Genomic DNA, 22551 nt, shown 5'->3' on the forward strand with positions numbered 1-22551 from the left:
ACTTCTGTAACATAATCACAGAAATGACATGCCCATCACCTTTGCAGCATCTACTGATTAGAAATAAGGTACAGTTCTGCCTACTCTCAAGGGGAGGGGACACAGAGGTGTGAACACCAGGGATAATTGGGGGCCGTTGTGTATGCCTTTTGGTATGCACATGTGCACATATCTCTTGGGTATATATCTAGGAGTAGAATTTCTGGGTCCCACATACGTCCCGCTTTACGAGATTCTGCCAAACATTTTTCCAAAGTGCAGGTACCCTCTACACTCCCTCAGCAGGCTATGAGCTTCCCAGTTAGAGCACATGCTTTCAATACACTCCTCCCCTCTCTCCTTACAGAAGGGGTGTTTGAGCTGGGGCTCTTTGGGACGACAGGTCCTAATTCTAGCCCCATGTCAGAATCACTGAATTCCCGGGCCGCTTCGCCAGACATTCTGATCATTTGAGGGCTCAGATACAAACTGGAAGGTCCACTCCATGAGGCGAGGATCCCTGTATCCTTGGTGCCCGGAGCAGTACCCGGCAGCAGTACCTGGCAGGTACCAGGGAGCTGGCACTCAATAAATGTTTTTTTGATTAAGTGAATGAGTTTAGGAAATATTGTTCAAGAGATGGGCCCCAGGGCGGGTATAAGCTGCTTAAACGGGAAGGAAACTTTGTTGTGTCTGAGGCTGTGTGCATTTTTCTGGGAAGAGGGCTCAGAACCTCAACCAGGTATGTCCCCAACAAAGGTTAAAGGCCGCTGTGATTGGCTACTGTCCGGCTTAGGTATTTTATCACATGAAGAAAAAACTGGTCCCACGGTAGGAGGCATGGGAACTGTGGACAAGGTCCCATGGTCCTTAGAAGTAAAAAGCGAGACAGTACTTGCCTGGGGTGGCTCATAAACTGAGACCTTGCTTGTTTTGACCTTTGACCCATGGTAGCTCTTTTGCTACATCTAGCAACTGCCTGGCCTCCTGGGACCCTCCCTGTGTCTGTCTGTTGAACAGAAAATTCCAGAAGGCCTCGGTGCCCTGAGTTTCCATCAGGGGCAAGCCAACATGAGCCCTAGCTTTTGAAAAACCCCTTTCAATCCATAGAAAGCCTCCCAGTTTATCTGGTTTGAGATGACCTCATCCTTTGTCACCTTCTCTCTTGTTTTCTGGAGGTTTCTCAGCGTCTTGCTGCTCTCTGCATTCTTTTCTCATGTGAACAGTGCACCTATTTGGGGCATTTTGTCGTTGTTGTTTTGGGTCATTCCCGTCACACATTTTTTGTATTCCTTTACAGGCAGATCAATCTCATCCCTCTCTAGACATTTCTTCTCAGGTTTCCTCTGAATCATTTCGTTTGTTCTAAATATGTCCAGTGTTTCCTCCTTCCTCACTGCACTCCACATAGACCCTCTCTTTTCCCCGGAACAACTGTTCTTTTCTTTCGAATCCCTGACCCAAATCCTCATCTTTCACCATGTTTTCTGACTTCTCCTAAGAACTGATTGTTTTTTGAAACTTAAGCCTTAAATATCATCCCTTCTAATCTGCGTCTGAATTTGGATCACGGTCAAGAAGCAGGGGAGACAGGAACGTGGCTGCGTAATTAGGATCCTCAGCAGAAGGGCTGAGTGTTCATCGGGGGGGTCACAGGGGCCTGGGGATGGAGGGAGAGGTATCTTCTTCTGCCTCGGGTAGGGCTTAGGGTGGGGTTGTCAGGAAAGCGCTAAGAAAAAAGGACCCATTTGACTTGAGTTCTGAAGGATGAGTAGGATTTCCGGAGGCAGAGCAGGGAGAGAAGAGGATGGTCCAGGGCAGGAGCAGTGGGAATGGAGGCTAGAAGATGAGTCATCAGAGAAGCTAGGGACAGGAGTACAGAAGGAGAGGGGTGGCCAGGTGCTGAGACCACAGACTGAAGGTCCATGGTCAGCCCTCAGATATGTTTGTCTAGCTTTCCCAGCGTGTTAAAAGACTTTTAATTAGTTGCTGAATGGAGAGGCCTCTTTCTGTGGAGTGACAGAGAAACCTATTCAAATTGTCTTTAGCACGAATGCAAATTCACTGGTTACCAAAAATGAAAAGTCTAGAGGGAACCTCTGGGTTCAGGCTCAGATGATTTCATGAGGCCTTGGCCTCTCTCCAGCTCTCACGGTATCTTTGAACAGAATCTCTGTATAATGGTCACAAAAAGGCGGCCGAAGCTCCAGCCCTTACATCTTCTCAGCTTTGAATTCCATAGGGAAGGATAAGAGTCTTTTTCCTAAGCTTTCCCCAATGGCCTCACTGCTTCTCATTTTCTCTGGGTGGGTCACAAGCCCATTGCTGAGCCAATTATTGTGGCCCAGGAGACTGCTCTGATTGGCTGAGCTTGACCCAACATGCCCATCCCTGAAGCCAGAGGTGGAATCAACACCATCTCTGAGAAACTGGACTGAGACTAGGAGAAAGGTGTTGTCCCCAAAGGGGGATCATAACACCATAATATTTTAGAAGAGAGGTGAATTGTTATTAGGTGACAAAAACCAGATGTCTACCACAGTAGCCAACATGTACAGATCATTGACATCTGGATTTATGCCTTTTTTTGGGAAAATGGGAATATCTGGCAATACCTGGACACTCTTCTTGTATATAGATCAACAATCTGCTGGGGTTGAGAAGAGGCTCCCTCTTTAGATACAGCCTATGTTCTGCCTGCCCAATGCACTGCTCATATTTCCTCTCTGGCTCCTGGAAGCACTTGAATATTTATTGCCAGCATAATTTGATTCTGTAAAGAAATCTGTTTTCCCCACCAGAATGGAAGAGCCAAATGTACAGGGGTCAAATAGCTCTCCTGTGCTCCCACAAACTCCTGAGGACAAATGCCTGGCCATTTTGATAGTCTCATTCCTTGCTCATTTTAAAAGCCTCCTTTAAAAAAAAATATTGAATACATAGCGATTTTAGAATCTGTTATCTGATAATTCCAACATCTGAAGTCTTTGGGTGGGAGTGGCGGGGGGGGGGTCTCAATGTCTTGTTTGTTGTGTCTGCTTACTCTGGCTCATACTGACTTATTGCTTGGATGTTTAGTAATTTGACTGTGATCTCATTCTTGATTGAACTTAATCTGTGGGAATCCTGAGGGGTCTGATTCCTGGCTGCTTTGCTCTCGGAAGTCTTTCTTGTTTGTTTCAGCTGGATGCCAGGGATGCTAATAACCTCTGAACACTGACATTTATTTCCTCAACTTGGAGTTTTCCCACTGAATACATGGAGTGTAAACTTGAGCCCCAGACCCACGTGGTTACAAACCTTCAGGGTGATCATCATCATCATCAGTATTGTGGCCATTATTAGTTTTCCCCTCCAGAGCCACATTGAAAACTTCAGGCTTTCATAGGCTCCACTTTCTGAAAGACCAGAAAAAAAAATTTTTAAGCCCTCCTCTTGCCAGGGTGTGGAGCATCTTTGAGGGTGCCAGCTTAATACAGGCATCTTAGACTTGGTTAGCTCACTTTGCAAGGCCCAAGGCTTAATCTCCCGTTTCCTGCACTTATTAAATGCAAATGGCTTCCTCATTTGCTTACGCTTTGATTGTAGCTCACTCTGTTTGTGTTGTGTGTCTGTATGTTCCTTTGAGATTGCCTACATAAAATTTGTTTTTTATTCTGGGATTTTGGAAACACACACAAAACTAGAGAAGCCTGCGATTAACTCCATGTATTCATCATCCAGCTTCAACATTTTCCCAGTGTTCTTTCATTCTTTTTTCTTCCTTTTTGAGTTTTTTTCTAGGTTAATTTAAAGCAAGTTGTGTCATTTCACCCATAAAGACATCCTAACTGAAAGGACTTTTTGTTCCTTTACATTATCCCCGCCTGGACATTATCACAGCTAAAAATACTTATAATCATTCCTGAATATCATCTAATATTCAGTCCATGCTCACATTTCCTTGATTCTCTCAGAAATATCTTTTTTACTGTTGGTTTGTTAGAATCAGGATCCAGACAATGTCCACACATTACACTTTGTTGTTATGTCTCTGCCATGTCTTTAATTCTGTAACAGCAACTCCCCGCCCCTGACCTTTTTTATCCCCCAGCCACTGATTTGTTGGAGAAACTGGGTCTTGTGTCCTGTAGAATATTCACATCCTGGATTTGGCTGATCACTTCTTCTTGGTTTCAGTTAACTTGTTCTTCTTTTCCCCATGTTTCCTGTAAACTAATAGTTAGATCTAGAGGACTGAGGAGATCAAAGTCTTTTTGTTGTCCAGATGCCTTCATAGGCGGTACTGTGTGATCCATCCTGCATCATACAGTGAGCACATAATGTCTGGTCATCCTGTTTTTAACGATATTGAGATTGAATGGTAGGTCCAATGCTAACAGACTGAGCCATCCATTACAACGTCTCCAAGGGCTTTTTTCCCCCAATAATTAACATTTTTAATTTTTCATTATGGTAAAATATACATAACATTTACCATCTTAACCATTTAAAAATATACAGTTCACTAATGTTAAGGATATTCACATTGTTGCTTAACCAACCTCCAAAAACTTTTCATCATGTAAAACCGAAACTGTGTACCCCTTAAACAACTACTCTCCATTTTCCCCTTACTGCAGCCCCTGGCAACCACCCATCTATTTTCTACTTCTATGAATCTGGCTACGCTAGGGACCTCATATAAGTGGAATCATATGGTATTTGTCTTTTTAGTGACCGGCTTCTTTCACTTAGCATAATATCCTCAAGGTTCATCCATGTTGTAGCATGTGTCAGAATTTCCTTCCTTTTTAAGGCTGAATAATATTTCCTTGTGTGTATATACCTTGTTTTATCCATTCATTTGTAAATGGGCACTGGAGCTCATCCAGCAACTTTTTACCTAATAGGTTTAGCATCCTTTGAGGATCATTCCCTGGATCCGTATTTCTTGTGGGGTCACAGAGTTGTGATTTTTTTCTGATTGTTATTCCTTTGGTAATTATTAGCTAGAATCCTTCATCAACCATTTGTTTATTTGTTTATCATAAAATACAGTTGGTTCAGGGAAGGCAGAATAAGAGATTGGTTCTTTCCTCCTATGTGTCATTATTCAAAGAAGCAACTGCCAAAGTGACCAGTGAGTTTTAAAAAATATCATTAGGAGTCTTTGATTTAAACAGTGTAGATGTGTTTTAATCCACTGAACTCATTATGTGGTTTGAGGCTCGTACTATGCCACCTCAGGGGTTCATGCAGGTTGGCTCCCGTGTTTTTGTTTTTCCAGGTGGAAACTACGCAGTATTTACTTGGAACCACCTATGTTTGTATTGCATTGGTGTGGTCTTTAGACAAACAACTCTGCCTCTCAGTTTTCCTTCGCTGTACAAGGAAGTTGGACAAAATGAGCTCGAGCACCATTCCTGTTCAAAACTCTCCCTTTTGTAGCATTTTCATTACAGAGAACAGTATGGTTTAGTCATTGGATTCTTCCAGTCCTGTGACTGAATGCAGTTACCAACACCTTCCTTTCAGAAACATGAAAATTGCCACCCTGCTGATATTGTTTTTAGTCTACTTCTCCAACCTGCATTTTCCCCCAGTAGACTTAAAGCTGTACCTCTCAGTTAGGGATATTTTGCCTCCCAGGGGACTTTTGACAATGTCTAGAGACATGCTTGATTGTCACACCAGGGAGGAGCTACTGGTATCCAGTAGGTAGAGGCCAGGGATGCTGCTAAACATCCTACAGTGCACAGGACGGCCCCCCTCACATAAATGCTCTCCGGCACCAAATATCATTAGTGCCAAAGCTGAGAAACCCTGACTCGAAGAAATCCATAGAGATAAAATCATATTCCTCTTACTTATATGTTTCAATGAAAGGAAGTACATATAAAAACGTACACATCTGAGAATTCGGCTATACATGACGTAGGACAATGAGATCGTCTTTTTTTAACCTACCCATAGAATTTAGTCATTTGATGTGCATCTCCTTACTGTTTCCCATTCAATCTTATTTCTGGCTCCTATTCTACCCCTTGAGACCTTTCTATTATTGGCCTGAGGGAAGGTTAATGGACAATTTTTACTGCTTTCAGGTCAATGGAAAAATCTTAGGTCTTAAATTTTTTTTTTTTAGACTCGGGAAATAAACATCAAAATCAACTTTTATCGTAAATAGCAGTTAGATATTTTTGGTCCCAATTCCTCTTTGCCATTTTAATTGATTGAGTGGATATTTTCAATAAACTTAGCATTACCTTTCAAATTATTGCTCTCTTCTGCTCACAGCATCTCCTGTGAGATGTGTATTCCTGAATCTTTCTCTCTCATGCTTTTGTGCTGATTTGAAAGAACCCACTTGGTGCTAAAATGAATGTATCATCGGCAACTGCTAGAATGGTGTTTCCTTTCCTAATCAAAAAGTCAATTCGTGGGCTCATACTTTGACTCTGATTTTCAAAACAGACAACTAATTTGTCAGAAACAAAAAAAAATGCAGCTTTTATCTTTTTTTGTGGTTGTTGTTCAGCTTTGAAAGAGGCAGCATTTAGATAAGGCAGGTACATTTATTTTCATTTTTGGCTGCGTTGGGTCTTTTTTGCTGTGCACTGGCTTTCTCTAGTTGCAGCGAGCGGGGGCTACTATGCGGGCTTCTCATTGCAGTGGCTTCTCTTGTTGTGAAGCACGGGCTCTAGGCACATGGGCTTCAGTAGTTGTGGCACGCGGGCTCAGTAGTTGTGGCTCACGGACTCTAGAGCACAGGCTCGGTAGTTGTCGCACATGGGCTTAGTTGCTCCGCGGCATGTGAGATCTTCCCAGACCAGGGCTCGAACCCATGCCCTCTGCATTGGCAGGCGGATTCTTAACCACTGTGCCACCAGGGAAGCCCAGGCAGGTACATTTATTCACTTGTTTATATCAAGTATTCACACAATTTCTCTTTCCAACACATATATTCACAGCTTGTCAAGTTTTACCCAAAAAGTGAAGGAAAAAGCTTGCTATCCCATTATTATATGATTTTTCTCTCTTTTGTGTTTTGTTAAAGTAGATGCTGATGATTTTTCTTGACTGGACATATCATCAAGGATGCTTTCTGAAATAAGTCATCTTGATGATAAACACTAAGGACATTTTCTTGCATTTAAAGTTCCCATGCACCTCTCCAATTTTATACAGTATTGAGCCTAGGTGATCTCTGAGATGCATGCTGTATTGTTTGACATTGGTTCTTTTTTCTGATAAGGAAGACCTATAGCCCAGAAGGCTTTTTGCCATAACTTTTGCTTCCCAAATTGTATTCTAGTTGGTTTTGTTGTGGTTATTCACCCTCCATTAGTTCCAAGTATGCTTTTAAATAATCTAAAATTTCTCCCAATCAATTTGAGTTTCTAACTACTACTGACTCTTTTCTTTCCCACAGTTTTTATATTACAATTAAACTCCAGGTTTTAATGCACAGAGTTGGGACTGGAGATAGAGAAAAGGAGAAAGGGAAGAGAAGTCTGTTTATATCATGCCATGGAGAATTTGATTTATAGTTCTGGACTGGGGAGGGATAGGAAAACAGTCTTTGTAAAAGACTATTTCTTTAAAGGAAAATGCTAAGTACCACACTCAGACTGGTCTCCAAGGATGATTGTTTCCTGCTTCTTTCTTATGGAACTGACACCGGGTGGCCAGGCTCTCTGCTGGGAATCCTCACTGCCCAAGAGAATGGATTTTCCTTTGTTCAGGGCAGCGTTTTTCAAACTCGGCCCCATTGACTGTGGGGTAGAACAGTTCTTTGTTGTGGGGACTGTCCTATGCATTGGTGGGTGTTTAGCAGAATCCCTGCTCTCCTAGATGCCAGCAGCAGCTCCCCCTCCGGCCACTGTGACTTTGCCAAATGTCCACTGGGGGGCAAACCCAATCCTGGTTGAGAACCACTGATCTGAGGTGAGAACATTCAGTTCTGGCGTTGGCTTGAATCCTTAACAGTGTCACTGCAAGCTGAGAACGTTTTGTCACATGTTGCATCTGGGAGCTGGTCGGCTTGTATCAGCATGTCATCCACCTAACTGCCTTCCTGGAAAGTGCAGAGTTCCAGGGGTCTGATGGGACACATGGCAGTCAGGCGGGTTGGTCCCAAGGAAACTCCTGTTGCCAGGGCTACGTTTTAAAGGTGTCTGGTGCACGTGTATACATGTTCTCTCTAGTGGCTTTTCTGGAGAAATTTGCATCTGTGTATTGTGTGCTCGTATTTCCCTATCTTTCCCTCCCTCTCTGGGTCAGCTTGCTTCGCAATGTCCAAGGAGAGCAGGTTTCCTGACCATTACTCTCCTTCAGTTATTGGAGGATCTGAGCCTGATGTGCTGTGGCTCGCTGTCACGTACCATCCCATCTTCAGGCACTCTGGGACATCGCTTCCTAGGCCAGCTGCATTGCTACAAAGAAACCGGGGAATGGCTTTCTCCTGTCGGCTCAGCATGAAAGGTGCTTCTGAATGGTCTGACGGTGCCTTGCGAACCACCACCCACACAGGTGGCAAGAACTTTGGAAAGCATCCACCCCTCTGCCATGAGGCTGTCATGAGGGGGTGCAGGCTTCCCATCAGAGGCACACGCTTCCCTGTCGGGGAGTGGACACAGGGGGGTCTGAGCTGGAGGTTCCAGGCGCCTGTGCCTGGCTCATCCTGCACCCATGAACTTGGTTCTACCCCGCTGCCCACCGCCACCACTGCCAGGCGCTGCTGGGCCATCTTAGTGGCTTGCCCTTACTGGTGATCTGCGATCTGAATGCCACCTAGCGAGAAAGCTGATGGACGACTTCATCAATGAGCTGTAGGACTATGGGCAACCCTTGTCTGCTCTGGGCCCGTTTCTCCCCCTGCAGAATATCAGATGTGGCTCCATCACCATTCCCTGCAGGGTGTTCTGTGAAAGCTGACCCTGGAAGATGCTCTGTGGGGAAAAAGAGTTTTGTGGCCAAATGGGTTTGGGAAATGTGACGTCATACAGCATCTGTTTGGAGATTCATAATGTGCACAAACATTTGAGAGATTTTCCGGAATTCTCTGCACCCAGGTGTCCATGTGGCTCACTCGTCACTTTTCTGAAATGTGATTTCCCTCAAGACTTTTCCTGATCACCCAGATCTGTGATCCCTTCTCATCTGTCCTTTACCCTGCCTCATTTGTCTTCACAGCACTTCTCATTTTCTGACATTGCATCATATTTTTATTTATTGGTTTATTTTATGTCCCCCCTCCACCCAAGATGTGCCCTCTGTGTCAGCAGGGACTTGATCCATTTGTTTGCAGATTATCCCTAGCATGTGACCCATAGTAGGTGCTCAGTAAAAATGTGTTGAATGAATAGACTGTTTAACTTGGAGATTCCCAAATGGAGCTCATCAGGGACGTTTTCCCATTAAAACCCTGGGAAATGTGCTTGGGGACTCACCAGGAAGAGGGTGGCTAAAATCCTGAGGGCCGTGGTTCCTAGTACCAGCCACTTAGTTCTGAGTACACAGACAACTCGGCGTTAGACTGAAAACAAACAAAACGGACGTCATGAGAGTTGCCATCACGTGCCTTGAGGAACCAAGCCTTGTGCAAGGCTGACCCCAGGGCTGCCTCAACTGGTCTTACCTACGTGGCCCTGCTGCCGTTCTCCTGAGATGGCTTTATATGAAGATCCCTTGCAAACTATTGGTGGCGCCTGGTGAATTTTCCCAAAACACGGTTTCAGAAATGAGTGTGAGGCTCACACTTGGGGAAGTGCTTGAATCTTCAAGTTCTCCATCAGGAGACTGTGGTCTAGTCACAGCCACCACGTGGCAACTCCCCCCCACACCCCCGCCTCCACTCTGTGTCAGGTGTAGCTTTGGCACATTGCCTGTGGTTTCCTCAGGGGCTCAAAATTAGGAAACTCCAGGGCTTCCCAGGTGGCGCAGTGGTTGGGAGTCCGCCTGCGGATGCAGGGGACACGGGTTGGTGCCCCGGTCCGGGAGGATCCCACATGCCACGGAGCAGCGGGGCCCATGAGCCATGGCTGCTGGAGCTGCGCATCTGGAGCCTGTGCTCCACAACGGGAGAGACCACAACAGTGAGAGGCCTGCGTACCACAAAAAAAAAAAAAAAAAAAAAAAACAATTAGGGAACTCCATTTTGGTGGTGTAGAGAGGAAGGCTCAGAGGGATCCAATTATTTGCTCACGATCATCCTTCTAGGAAGCAGCAGTGCTTGGATTAAAACAAAGTCCTCCCCAGTTGAAAGCCCATCTCTCGCCCTCTGCGCTTGCATACAGAACAGGGGCTGTCCTTTTGTACCTCCACACTTAAATACTCAGCACAATTTGTCCTAGGAGCTAAATGGGCCTGGCCAGGGCCCTTAAGGCAACAAATGAGACCAGTAATCCTCAGAAGGGCTCTTCGTGTACTGCCCATTTATGGCCTGTGGTTTGATTGATCCATCCATTTCCAGGGATAAAGCTGTGTCCCATTTTCAGTTTTGCTCCACAGTTGTGGGTTTAGTTTAGATTTCCCATCTCACACGTGTTCATCCAGAGCCAAGGCGTCTCAGAACATTGGGCATCAAGCAACAGAAACCCACTGCAACGCGTTTAAGCATAAGATAGGACTTTATTGAAAGTAGCCTGGGGCATCCTATAGGACAGTGAGTGAGGCCAGGCTAAGGAGAGCCCAGAACTGCCTCTTTCTCTGAAGGACTGTTTTCTCCGTGAACCTCTGCTTCGTGAGTCTCCTCTTGCAGAGCAGCTTTCTCTGTGCACGTGGCTCCCTGGTGGCTTTCAAGTTGATTAGATCCAGTGCAAGTAGCCAGTCCACAATGACCATGGTCATGGTCACCCAAGGCCACGGGACCCACTTTGGGAAACACTGTTCAAGCAAGGACCCTTCCCATGGAGAGCGGGGCTTCATGCTTTGTCCCCAGAACCCAGAACAGTACCCTGGCACATATCTGTGGAGCTCCATACTTACCTGTGGGTGGAAGCAGCTGACTTAGCTGCACACACACACCAGGCAGCGCTCTGCACTGCAGTCACAGTTGTGCTCCAACACGATCTTTATCTCAATCATCTGCTTGTGGCTCCCCTTTTCAGAACTGTAACTGGTCTGAGAAAAGTGAAAATCAAAATCGAGACCAGGTGGAGTATCCACTGTGGGCCCAGCACTGCCTGATATGATGCAAAGGCAGGGCGCGCCTTCAAGGACATGGACTACATTTAGGATCCGACCTTAAAAGGGGAATTTATTGGGAGGACACAGCATTTCTTGTGGAACCCAGGGGCAGAAGTACAGCTGGGCTTTCCAAGGCATCAGGACCAAAGACCAGAAAGTCATCAGGACACAGCTATGTCTGAGGTCTCATCCTTATGTCGGCCTCTTTCAGCAGTCAGCTTCTCTCTGTGCTGAGGTACGTCCCCTGCTTCACTCACCTGTGGCCCCTTAATCCCTGATACCACATTGCCCAACCCAGGACCTGGGAGAGATGAGCCTAGCACAGCCCAGCTTCTGATTGGTTCTCCTGGGTCAGGTGAACACATACCTATCAGCTGTGACTTGAGAGGGTGGAGGTCACATGGCACCAATATGGCTGCTGAGATTCCTCCTTTTGGGTGGGGTGGGAGTGCTGGGGGGAATTTTCTTTGCTCTTTCATAGCCCTGGGGCCAGTTAGGGCCCAAGAACAGGTGAGGTGGGTGGCTTTTGATTTTTCTCCCCTGTCTCTGCCTTTCTTATATTTAGTCTAAGAACAAAAACACGGCGGAGAGGAAAGGAAGGGCCAGGGTCTTCTGGTTTTTACCTTTTTAGCTTTTTCTGTAGTGAAAAGATAGAGAGCTCTGAGAAGTCTGAACCAGTGAACAAGCAGGACGAGTGTGCCTTCGGGAATTTTGAGGTGAAAGTGACCTCCTGCTTTGGTTTTAATTTACTCTTGCAGATAACTTCCTTGTCTTCCTAGGCACTATTCAGGGCTCCAGCCTATTGCTACCATTCCCAGCTAACATTCTCCCTGCCTTCCTTTTAGACGGAGGTGCATCCATGCTCCATATTTTACGTACTAAACATCCATGAGCTATTCTCTGAACAACGTGAATAATTTTCTACTTGATTGTTTCCACACATACAAAACAACTAAGGTCCTCTGTGCAATTCCCACAGCACTCCTGCCGTATAGGAAGAGTCCAGAAGTGTTCAGATCAAAGTGGGGGGCTGGTCTCTAATGAGTTGAAGATTGAGCCCCGTGTTGGTTTGCTAAACACAGTGATGAATTCCCACAAGCTTAGTGGCCTAAAACAACAAACGTATTCTCTCATGGGTCTGGGGGCTGGAAGACCCAAATCAGCATCAGCTGGGCTGCAATCAAGGTTTTTCAGAAGGACCAAACTCCCTTGGATGCTCTAGGGAGGAGTCCATCCCTTGCCTCTTCCAGCTCTGGTGGCTGCTGGCATCCCTTTTTTCTTTTTCTTTTTTTTCTTGCTATGTAGGATTCCCATCTAGGGAAATACAATAATTTATATGTGCATTTTCCTGTTGATGGACATTTAAATTGTTTCCAATTTTCAATATGATTTCTTTTAAAAAAATTTTTATATACTTTTTCAAGGTTACTTTACATTTACAGTTATTACAAAATATTGGCTATATTCCCTGTGTTGTACAATACATCCTTGAGCCTATCGTACACCCAGAAGTTTACATCTCTCACCTCCCCACCCTGTATTGTACCCTCCTCCCCCTCCGCGCTGGCAACCATTAGTTTGTTCTCTGTATCTGTGACTCTCCTTCTTTTTTGGTATATTCGGTAGTTTGTTGTATTTTTACATCCATATATAGGTGATATCCTACAGTATTTGTTTTTGTTTGACTTATTTCACTTACCACAATGCCCTCCAAGTCCACCCATGTTGCTGCAAATGGCAAAATTTCATTCTTTTTTAAGGCTGAGTAGTATTCCATTGGTTATATGTACCACATCTTCTTGATCCATTCATCTCTTTTAAATTTTTTTTTTTTTTTTTTTTTTTTTTGCGGTACGCGGGCCTCTCACTGTTGTGGCCTCCCCCGTTGCAGAGCACAGGCTCCAGATGCACAGGCTCAACGGCCATGGCTCACGGGCCCAGCCTCACCACGGCATGTGGGATCTTCCCGGACCGGGGCACAAACCCGTGTCCCCTGCATCGGCAGGCGGACTGTCAACCACTGCACCACCAAGGAAGCCCCTATCCATTCATCTCTTGATGACACTTAGGTTGCTTCCATATCTTGGTAATTGTAAATAATGATGCTCTGAACATTGGGGTGCATGTATCTTTTCAAATACATGTTTTTGAAAACACGTGTTTTTGTTTTTTTCGGATTTATACCCAGGAGTTGAGTTTCGAGGTCATATGGTAGTTCTATTTTTAGTTTTCTGAGAACCCTCCATACTGTTTTCCACAGTGGCTGTGCCAGTTTACATTCCTACCAACACTGTACCAGGGTTCCATTTTCTCTAAAAATTGTAAATTTTCTTCCTAGGGGTAATTGAGATGGTAGTTCAATAATAACATAAGATCAGGTGAAGTCTAAAGAAATTTTAGAAAACCTGGATAAAGTAAGAAAACATCTGTTCACTGGTATCTGAATGTTAGAGAGACACCAAGACATGTGGGCCAAGTTCTGGAGAGAAGGGAAACACAGACGCAAGCTTGACATTTGGTGCAGCTTTTCTCCTTGGGGCATTTGCAGATTCAAATCTAACAGCCTAGGAGCTGAAAAGCCAAGGAGTTCAAAAGACTCTAACCACAGAAGCTGCTGGCATCCCTTGACTTGTAGGTGCAGCACTCTAGTCCTGCCTCTGTGGTCACTGCCTCCGCCTCTTCTTTGTATATAATCTCCTCCTGTCTCTCACTTATAAGTACACTTACAGATGGCACTTAGGGCGAGGATAGTCTCAACTCAAAATCCTTATATCCGCAAAACTTTACCTTGTAAGGTAACATTCTCAGGTCCCAGGGATTAGAGCCTGAGATCTTTGGGGCCACCAGTCAGCCCACTGTAAGCCCTAAACGTCTTCTCTCCTGAGGAAGGTCTAGGCTGGGCAGAAACCCCGACAGACATCTACCAGAGGCCAGATTGAGAGCCCTTTTAGAAGGTCAATTCTCAGCTCATTTGGAACCTTGCTATTGCCCTTTTTTTTTTTCTTTTCTTTTCGGTACATGGGTCTCTCACTGTTGCGGCCTCTACCGCTGTGGAGCACAGGCTCTGGACGCACAGGCTCAGCAGCCATGGCTCACGGGCCCAGCCGCTCGGTGGCATGTGGGATCCTCCCGGACCGGAGCACGAACCCGTGTCCCCTGCACTGGCAGGCAGACTCTCAACCACTGCGCCACCAAGGAAGCCCTGCCCTTTCTTTTTTCCTCCTGTTTGTCCTCAACAGGGGGAAGCATTAAGAGTAAATGAGGGGCTTCCCTGGTGGAGCAGTGGTTAAGAATCCACCTGCCAATGCAGGGGACACGGGCTCGAGCCCTGGTCCAGGAAGATCCCACATGCCGTGGAGCAACTAAACCCGTGCCCCACAACTACTGAGCCTGCGTTCTTGAGCCTGCGAGCCACAACTACATTAGATATCCTTGACTTATTACACTCTATGCCCATTACTATTTTCACCACCTCCCTTGTAATGCTTGAACCTTGGCTATGACCCATTGTCACCTCTGGACAAATAGTTTCTGCTCTATTTTCTGTCTTCTGTCCTTCTGGGCCACTTCTATCTACCATCATTACCCAAAGAACTGACTTTACAGATTCTATATGCCAGTGTGTAAGACCTGCAGTGTTTTAAGAAGTATCCCAACTTAATGATGGTGATTTGGGGTCATTACTAAAGCACTCGGGATCATACATATTCTTTTAAGGTAGTTTTACAGGACAACGCACATTGGTATTTTTCTCCTATTAACAGAGTAGGAAATTGTGGGTTGATGTGCAGTTATTTCGATTAAGAAAGCAAGATATGAACACTGCTTCTTTGCTGGGGTACTTGGCACTGCTCTTTCTCGTGCTGGGACATAGTTTGCGCCTTTACAGCCTTGCATCTAGGCGTACTGATCAGACTAATGTTTGGCTTTATTGGATACGTTGACCAGTCTGATTGATATTCTGGTACATACAGGGTACTTGGTCATGGTTGCTCACCTCTGAACCTCAGCTTCATCACCTGCAAAGTGCAACTAATAGCATATCCGCTTTGTGGGGTTTTTAGGGATTTGGCAAGCGTCATAGTGCCTGGGACATGCTAGAGACTCAGGTGATGCAGTAATTACTCAAATGTGCATTTTCAGTGGATCCTTCCCACCTGGACAGGGTGACTTAACAGCCTTGGGAGAGTAAGAGCAGGACAAACAGCAAGGGCAGCATGGGCCAAGGGAAGGAGGTGAGAACTGACATGCAGGGAGCCCTCTTGCTGGTATCACCAGAGGGCCCATAGTGAGCCAGGATGTGGGGAGAGACTGGCCGCTCAGTAAGACCAGGTCAAGAAAGGCCGTGTGAGGGGGCTTAGCTTTTACCTTGTGGTAGAAGTCATCCAAAGGAGAAAGTGGAAGATGGGTAGGTATAGACTTCTCCCTTAGGAATTGTCCTCAGGGTCTGTTTATCTCCTGGCAGGGTGCGTTCAACGAGTTGGCCTCTCCAGCACATTCTAGAGAGGACTGGCCAGGTCTGACCTTCTGGAGATACAGCCCTGACCTCCTGGCCACCTCACTGAGGAGAGGGCTCATGGGGGAATCAGCTTCACTCTGCATCTGTCCACCAGTCCTGCACCCTGGACTCCAGGACCACTCACTTGCAAGAGGCACATCCAGCTGCCAGAGGAAGTGACATTTCCTGACTCATCTGGCTAAGAATGAGCAGAGTATCACTGACCATTCCAGGGGAGTAGATGCCACAGGAGATCAAGATGCGGACAAGCCACAGAAGATCAGAAGGAACAAAGGTCAGTCCACGTGGGAGTTCACATGGGTGCCTCACAGTCCCCAACAGGCCCTCGAGTTTCCCTTCCAGCCCAACACACACTCCACCTGCCCACAGTCACCTGTGCCACCATCACAGAGCCCCACAGAGCTCCAAACATCCTCAAACACACAAACTCCCTACTTATAAGCAAATGCCTGACTGTGTGCCCAGAACCCTCCTGCTCCAATATACATGCACTACAAACCCCAATAAAATCACAGCCACAGTCTTGAATACAAAATCACACCCCCAACGGCCCCTGATAATCAAACACCTAAATCCTCATACCCCACAAAAATCCACCCAACCCCATATAACCCCTCAATGCAAACACACAAACCCTTCAACAATAGCCAGATATATTCAAACCAAACTCACATACTTCTTAATATAAGACACAACCCCCCAAATCCAAATAGAACACATACAGTCTGCACACAGCTGTCAACATCCACGTATGTACAATGCCTCAGAAGCTGAGACAAACACAAAATACCATCAGAGAGACACAATGTTTCCAACCTTCTCCTATATACTCCCCCCAGAACACATCATGACCTCACACCCCCGATACAAACATACACCCATCTCCCTCTTGAGATACTATAAACAGCCTCTGTCACATCCCCTGATTATACACACACAGCTGGCAGCCCCAATTTACACTGACAACCCCAATCTCTGCAAATTCCTCCACATCAAAAATACACTCCCTGGACTCTTACCCTACAGGATGAGCATGTGTATAACCCCTGCACTCTGCATACACACAGATCCAACACACAAAGCATTAAAATGCACACCCCTACCTCTTCTCAAATGCCTGCACACGTAGCCTCAAAACACCCAGAAGCAGCCCCCCACCCAGCCACACCATGCTACACCAACCGTACACTCACAAAGGCACTCACGCCCCTCATCTCTCCCCAGATCACGCATACACAGTCTCTACACAGCTTTACTATTACCCCAAACCATCCTATGCCCGAAACATACATCCAAGAGTTCCCCACACAGCCCTAACCGATGATAGAGGCAGCTGTACTGGGGCATCACGGTACCCTGAACGGGCAAATGCCGCTGAGGTAAGTGCCTCCTACGTTGCTGCATTTCTTGCTGCTGTTGCAAATCATCCCTTGACCCCACCCAGGCTGACTGGGACACCCTAAACAGGAAGTGGCAGCATAGGAGTCAGGAAGAGGAAACTCCATTCCAGGTGCTCCCTGTCACCATCCATTGCACCAAAACATCAGATGACCAGCATGAACAAGAAACAGAGACATGTAACTATACCATGGTTGAAAGGCAAATTTTTCTAGAAAACATTTGTCCAAGGGAAGGGGGAGAAGGGTGCTCCCCCTAATTCTAAAGCCACGCGGTTACGATTCAAAGAAACGGCAGATACAGTCCAACAGGCGTGGGGCTGCATCCATGTTGTAGCTGGATACGAAAAAGATAAGTTTTCGGAAGCCCCAAATCTCGCTTGCCAGTAAAGGCACATGGGCCCCGCTGCCCCACTGGCCAGGAACCCAGCAGAGGACCCTTAAGGGATATAGGGACTTCTGGGACCCTTACTGATCTCCACCAAGGGGTGGTGCCATCACACAGCTCCATCCTTCATGAGATGACTAACAGACCTCCCTGTATTGGCAGCTCTGGAGATCAGGGGTCCCTAATGATGTCAACTTGAGACCGCCCAAGCACAAGTTAGAAATTTTTGCTCAGGCGCTGCAGACTCTTCAGGAGACTGGAGTGATGGGTAGCTGTCACCTCTCCGAATCCTGTACCCTGACCTCTGCCAACGCCTCTGCCTTAGGGACCTGGCAGATCCCTGGAGCGTGGCCCTCCTCTGGGACACTTGCCCATATACTTCTCTAATTTTCCTTGGGACACACATAAACAAATTTTCTTATGGCTCTCATTGACCACGGGAGCTCAAATTACAGTGCCTCCTGGGAACCCCTCCAATTATAAGCAAGGGCCACACTTTAGATTACAAGGCCTAGTAGTCAGGGGAGTAGAAAGCGTTCAACTTCCATTGAATGTCACTATTGAAACAATCTTTATTAAAAATCTTTTAGTGGTGGTAGCCCCTTTGGCCCTACCCTTTCCCGTTACAGCTATGGATGCCTTGATGTACTGCAACGCCATTTGGAACAAACCCAAATTCCTGGCCTTCCTGGTGGAAGCTGAAACTGGGAGCCCATAAGACTGCCACCTAAGACAGTAAATATCCCCCAATAACATGTATGACAGGGGGCTGTGGGATTGCAGCCCATAATTCAGATTTTATGAAAAGAAGAAGTCATTAAACACACCATTTCTCCTTTTCAATTTCCCCATTTGGCTGCTATTAAAGCCTGCTATTAATGAGTGGTGACTTATAATCAACTACTGAAATATAAGTGCTGATCCCCACTATTAAGGCTCCCATTTCCAACACTGTCCAGTTCATTAAGGATAAGGATATCCAAAGGGCTCCAGGGAATTACTTTGCTGTGACAATCTAGCTATTATGTTCTATTCAGTACCAGTTATTAAGGAGTCCCAGCTGCAGTCTACTTTTACTTCAGAAAGCACCCAGTATGTTTTAACCTGTCTGCCTACTGGCTATCTTAACAGCCCAGCTATTGCCCACAGTCTTTGCTGGCAAGACCTGGTGTCCCCTTGCACCGTCTGGCACTATACTGAGGTTCTAATCCACAGCCCCTCAGGAGACTGGTGCACAAGGCCCTAACATGGTTGGTGACCCATCTATAACATACAGGTGGGCTATTTATTGCCCCACATAAAATTCAAGGGCTGTCCACAACTATTAAATTTCTGGGCATTAACTGATCCTCTAAAAGCCAGGAAATTCCTTTTGCAGCTAAACCTCAGCTGTTAACTATTCAGCCCCCCAACACACTATAGCAAGCCCAACACATCTTACTTAGGTCTCTCCACACTTTGGAGGCAACGAATACCACACTTGTCCATCATTCTTAGACCCATTTATGCAGCCACGTACAAACCCTCCATAGTTTACTGGCCAAGAGCTAAACAATAAGCTTTATAGCAGGCACAAAGCTCAATTAGTCAAGCCCTCCCACTGGTTCCCCCTGGCTGCTCCTTCTGGGCTGAGAATGGACTATGTGTCCCGGACCCTTTGGACTAACACAGCTCCTCCTAGCTGCCTGTGGGCTTCTGCACCAGACGGCTGCTCTCTACACCACTACACCCCCTCAGAACCGATTTGGGAACTGGTTCCTTGGTTTTGGTCTTGGTTTTGTGTGCACTGATGCCAGAATTTGTTTGCGTCTTTTGCGTTTGGGTGTACAAAATGGGAAATACTCCATCAACCCTGAAGGAGAGCCCTTTGGGTGGGGCCTATAGTAGATAAATGGGTGTAACATAGCCCTGAGCCTATGACTAAGAAAGACATGTATACTATTGTAATAGGGTGTGGACCCAAAATATAGGATCACAAGGGCGGTAGCCCCTAAATGGCTCACTCAATTTTTATAGGATCTCGCAGTTAGAAGTGTTTTGCAAAACAGCAAGCTGCACCCACAGTTGTTCCACCTGCCCACCCTCTCCCCATGCCGCCATCATATTCACCACCTCCTGTTTCCCCTACCCACGGGGATCAAATAGAAGTTTCTGTGTTAACCCCCAGAGGACAGGAGCCTGATTTAGTATCACCATCTAAGACTCCACAAGCCACCCAATTTGGACTGGGAGCCACATCCACAGCAGGGCAAGTTCCCTTGTGCGGACATCCTATAAGAGGCCAGGGGACTCCCTTGGCCTTGAGGTGTCCGATTCTAATTTCCCCACAGGAGCCCCGGGGAACTTTGACAGTGGGGAACGAGTTGATTGACTCTCCAATAGATACCACTCCCCAAACCCTCCCTGTTTATCTTAAGAGGCTTGTAAATATTAAACAAAGGGGAAACAAAGTCATCCTAGGAAAAACTTGCCTGTATCTTTGAGATGCAAATGTCCTTTCTGGTCTTCTCAGGAACTCTCATCTCTGCCATCTTTCTAAAATGCACCTTTTTGAAAGAGGGTAAAGTAATTTAGAAACTGACTTATCAAGGATAAATAAAAAACCTAAGTGTCTTTTCTGTAAAAATTCAGCCATCTAGACAAGTGAGTTGGATTTGTTCCATCTGCCAGAAACCTAATTTGAATCCAACCTCTTTTTGTAAACTGATGGGCTTCACATGGCTGTACCTGACTCAGTGCTGAAATTCTGAAATGACAACCATGACGTCTCTGTATGTTTGTGTCCTTGTATGTGTCTTTGTCTTTGGATAACATTGCTGAGGTTGATTTGTGGATGAGCTCTATTTAATTGGCTTAAAGAAAAGTAAGCACTTACACACCAAACTATTCTAAATACAAGAGAAACTGAGCTACATGAGCTTCAGGTTCATGTGAACTGGGAAATATTCAGTATTAATTAAGACCTGGCATTAACGTTCGTTTGTTGACCTAATTAATATAGACATGCTGTTAGAGTCATCAACATTAAGTATAATACTTTTATTGTGCCTAGGTTTAATATAAGCTAAATAAAATCTTGTTATATCTGTTGCAAATTTGTCAGCAAGGAAATAACTTGATGTGAAGAAACTTTTAAGGAAAGAAAATGCAAATGAGGTAAGAGCTTTAGGTGAACTTTTTAAAATACTTATCTTTTAGGAAGGTCTATCTAAAATTAATCTCTCCAGATATTTGACCACTTGAAAGTCAGAATTGTGCTAAAGTAAGTGACAGAAGGTTTATGGAAAGTGGACCCTGAAAAAAAGAGTTCTGTACGTGGTCAGGACTAAGTTTAAAATAAGTTTAATTGGGTAAATACATTTTAAAAGTAAGCTGGTGCACAACTTGAATTTCGCTTTTCTCTCTGTTAAGAAGACAAGGTTTCTTAAGATTTTGGACTGCCTTTGATACCAGATTTTAAGTTTTTCTACCTTTTAAGAGATCTGTTCTGTACTTGCCTTTGAAATCTTTTATTGTTACTTTGGCTAAGTGAATAACTATTGTTTCACAGTGACATGGCATCCTATCTGTTTTAAACCCTTTTCTTATTTTTTTGACAAAACTTCCCAACTCAAATTATAATGAAGTTCCTTTGACCTCTAGCTAACTTTGGGGTGCTTCAAAGGGCCCCTGAAACACCCCAAGAGACATATTAACTAATTAGGTTGAATGACACGGGAAGTGTTGTCAAATAAGCAATAAATCTTCTTAGGTTCTATTGTATGCCAAATGACACAGGTATTCTACAGATTATATGGAGTTCCTAAAATTTGGTATGTCCTGGTAAAATGTCACCAGTCAGAATTCTCTTTATTAGCTGAAAGTGTTGCATGTCACCGCAGTAACCACGTTACTTTCTCAATTGCACTGTAATCAGATTGAAACGTGCCTTCTTAAGCCTTTCACCATTGTACACAGTCATGGTTTCACTCTGATGCCTTTGCAAAAATGCTTCCTCTTCAAGAAGGTTTATAGAAAGGACCTTTGGATAAATACAAGTTTCTGATTTTCAAACCATAAAGGTGAACTGGGTAAGAACTTGAAGAATTCTAATGGGAAACCTGATGGCTTCATAAAGCTGTTAACAAAAACGATTAGTTGCACATGCCTGGGTAAAAGGGTTATAATTTTGGTTATAATTATGGTTATAACTTTTATGGTTTCTATCTGAAAAATGACTGTTTTCAATCTGTGTTTTCCAGGTGTAAGCAAAACGCTCCCCTTAAACTCATTATGATTTACAGTCATGTGTTAAATTATACCCTTGTAAGCAGAACTGAAACATTTATCTTTTTCTCTCTACCTGGGTGATCCTGCCAGTAGCATATGCTTGCCTCAAAGATTAAGCCATGCACGTCTAAGTCCGCACCGCTGGTACACTGAAACAGCGGATGGCTCACTAAATCAGTTAGGGTACCTCTGGTCGCTCGCTACTGCAATTGGATTACAAGTAGTTATACTGATCATTGTTCTTTGTTTCCAGATTGTTTGCTCTTTGTGTCTCCCTGCTGTACTGTGTCTTTGTTAACGTTACTAGCTGCATTACTTATATCCTGTCTACTTTATAAGATTGGTGTCTCTTACAGTACCCAGTATGGAACCAGGCCTCCAACAATACTTCAATGGCTAAACGTCTTGAGGAAATAGACCACATTTATAACATGAAATAATTTTAATAGTGTGATTCTAGGTACAGGAGGAAGCAACAAGGGAAAATGTCTCCTGGATCATAATTAGATAGAGGATCCAGAAGATCTTTAATTAGCAATAGGGCCTAATCCAAAGACTAGCACCTGGAGTGGCATATCAAGAATTCTCCCCTGACCTGGGATGAGCCTCCCAGCGCCGTGGGACAAAATTTGATCCTGAAATGTCTCCCAAATATGGGTCAAAATCCTGACCAAGAGGAGAGGATCTGAGAAATGGAATATTTCCTGACACATCAGTCATTAGCGACTGCAGCCCCCCAATGTGAGCCGGTGAGCCCTGACGAAACTCAGGATATGAGAATATAGGATACAGGCCCCGGATAGCTGAGGCACATATCAAATGACTGA

The sequence above is a fragment of the Mesoplodon mirus genome (genome assembly GCF_964341445.2).
Source record: "Mesoplodon mirus genome assembly, chromosome: 7".
NCBI lineage: Eukaryota > Metazoa > Chordata > Mammalia > Artiodactyla > Ziphiidae > Mesoplodon > Mesoplodon mirus.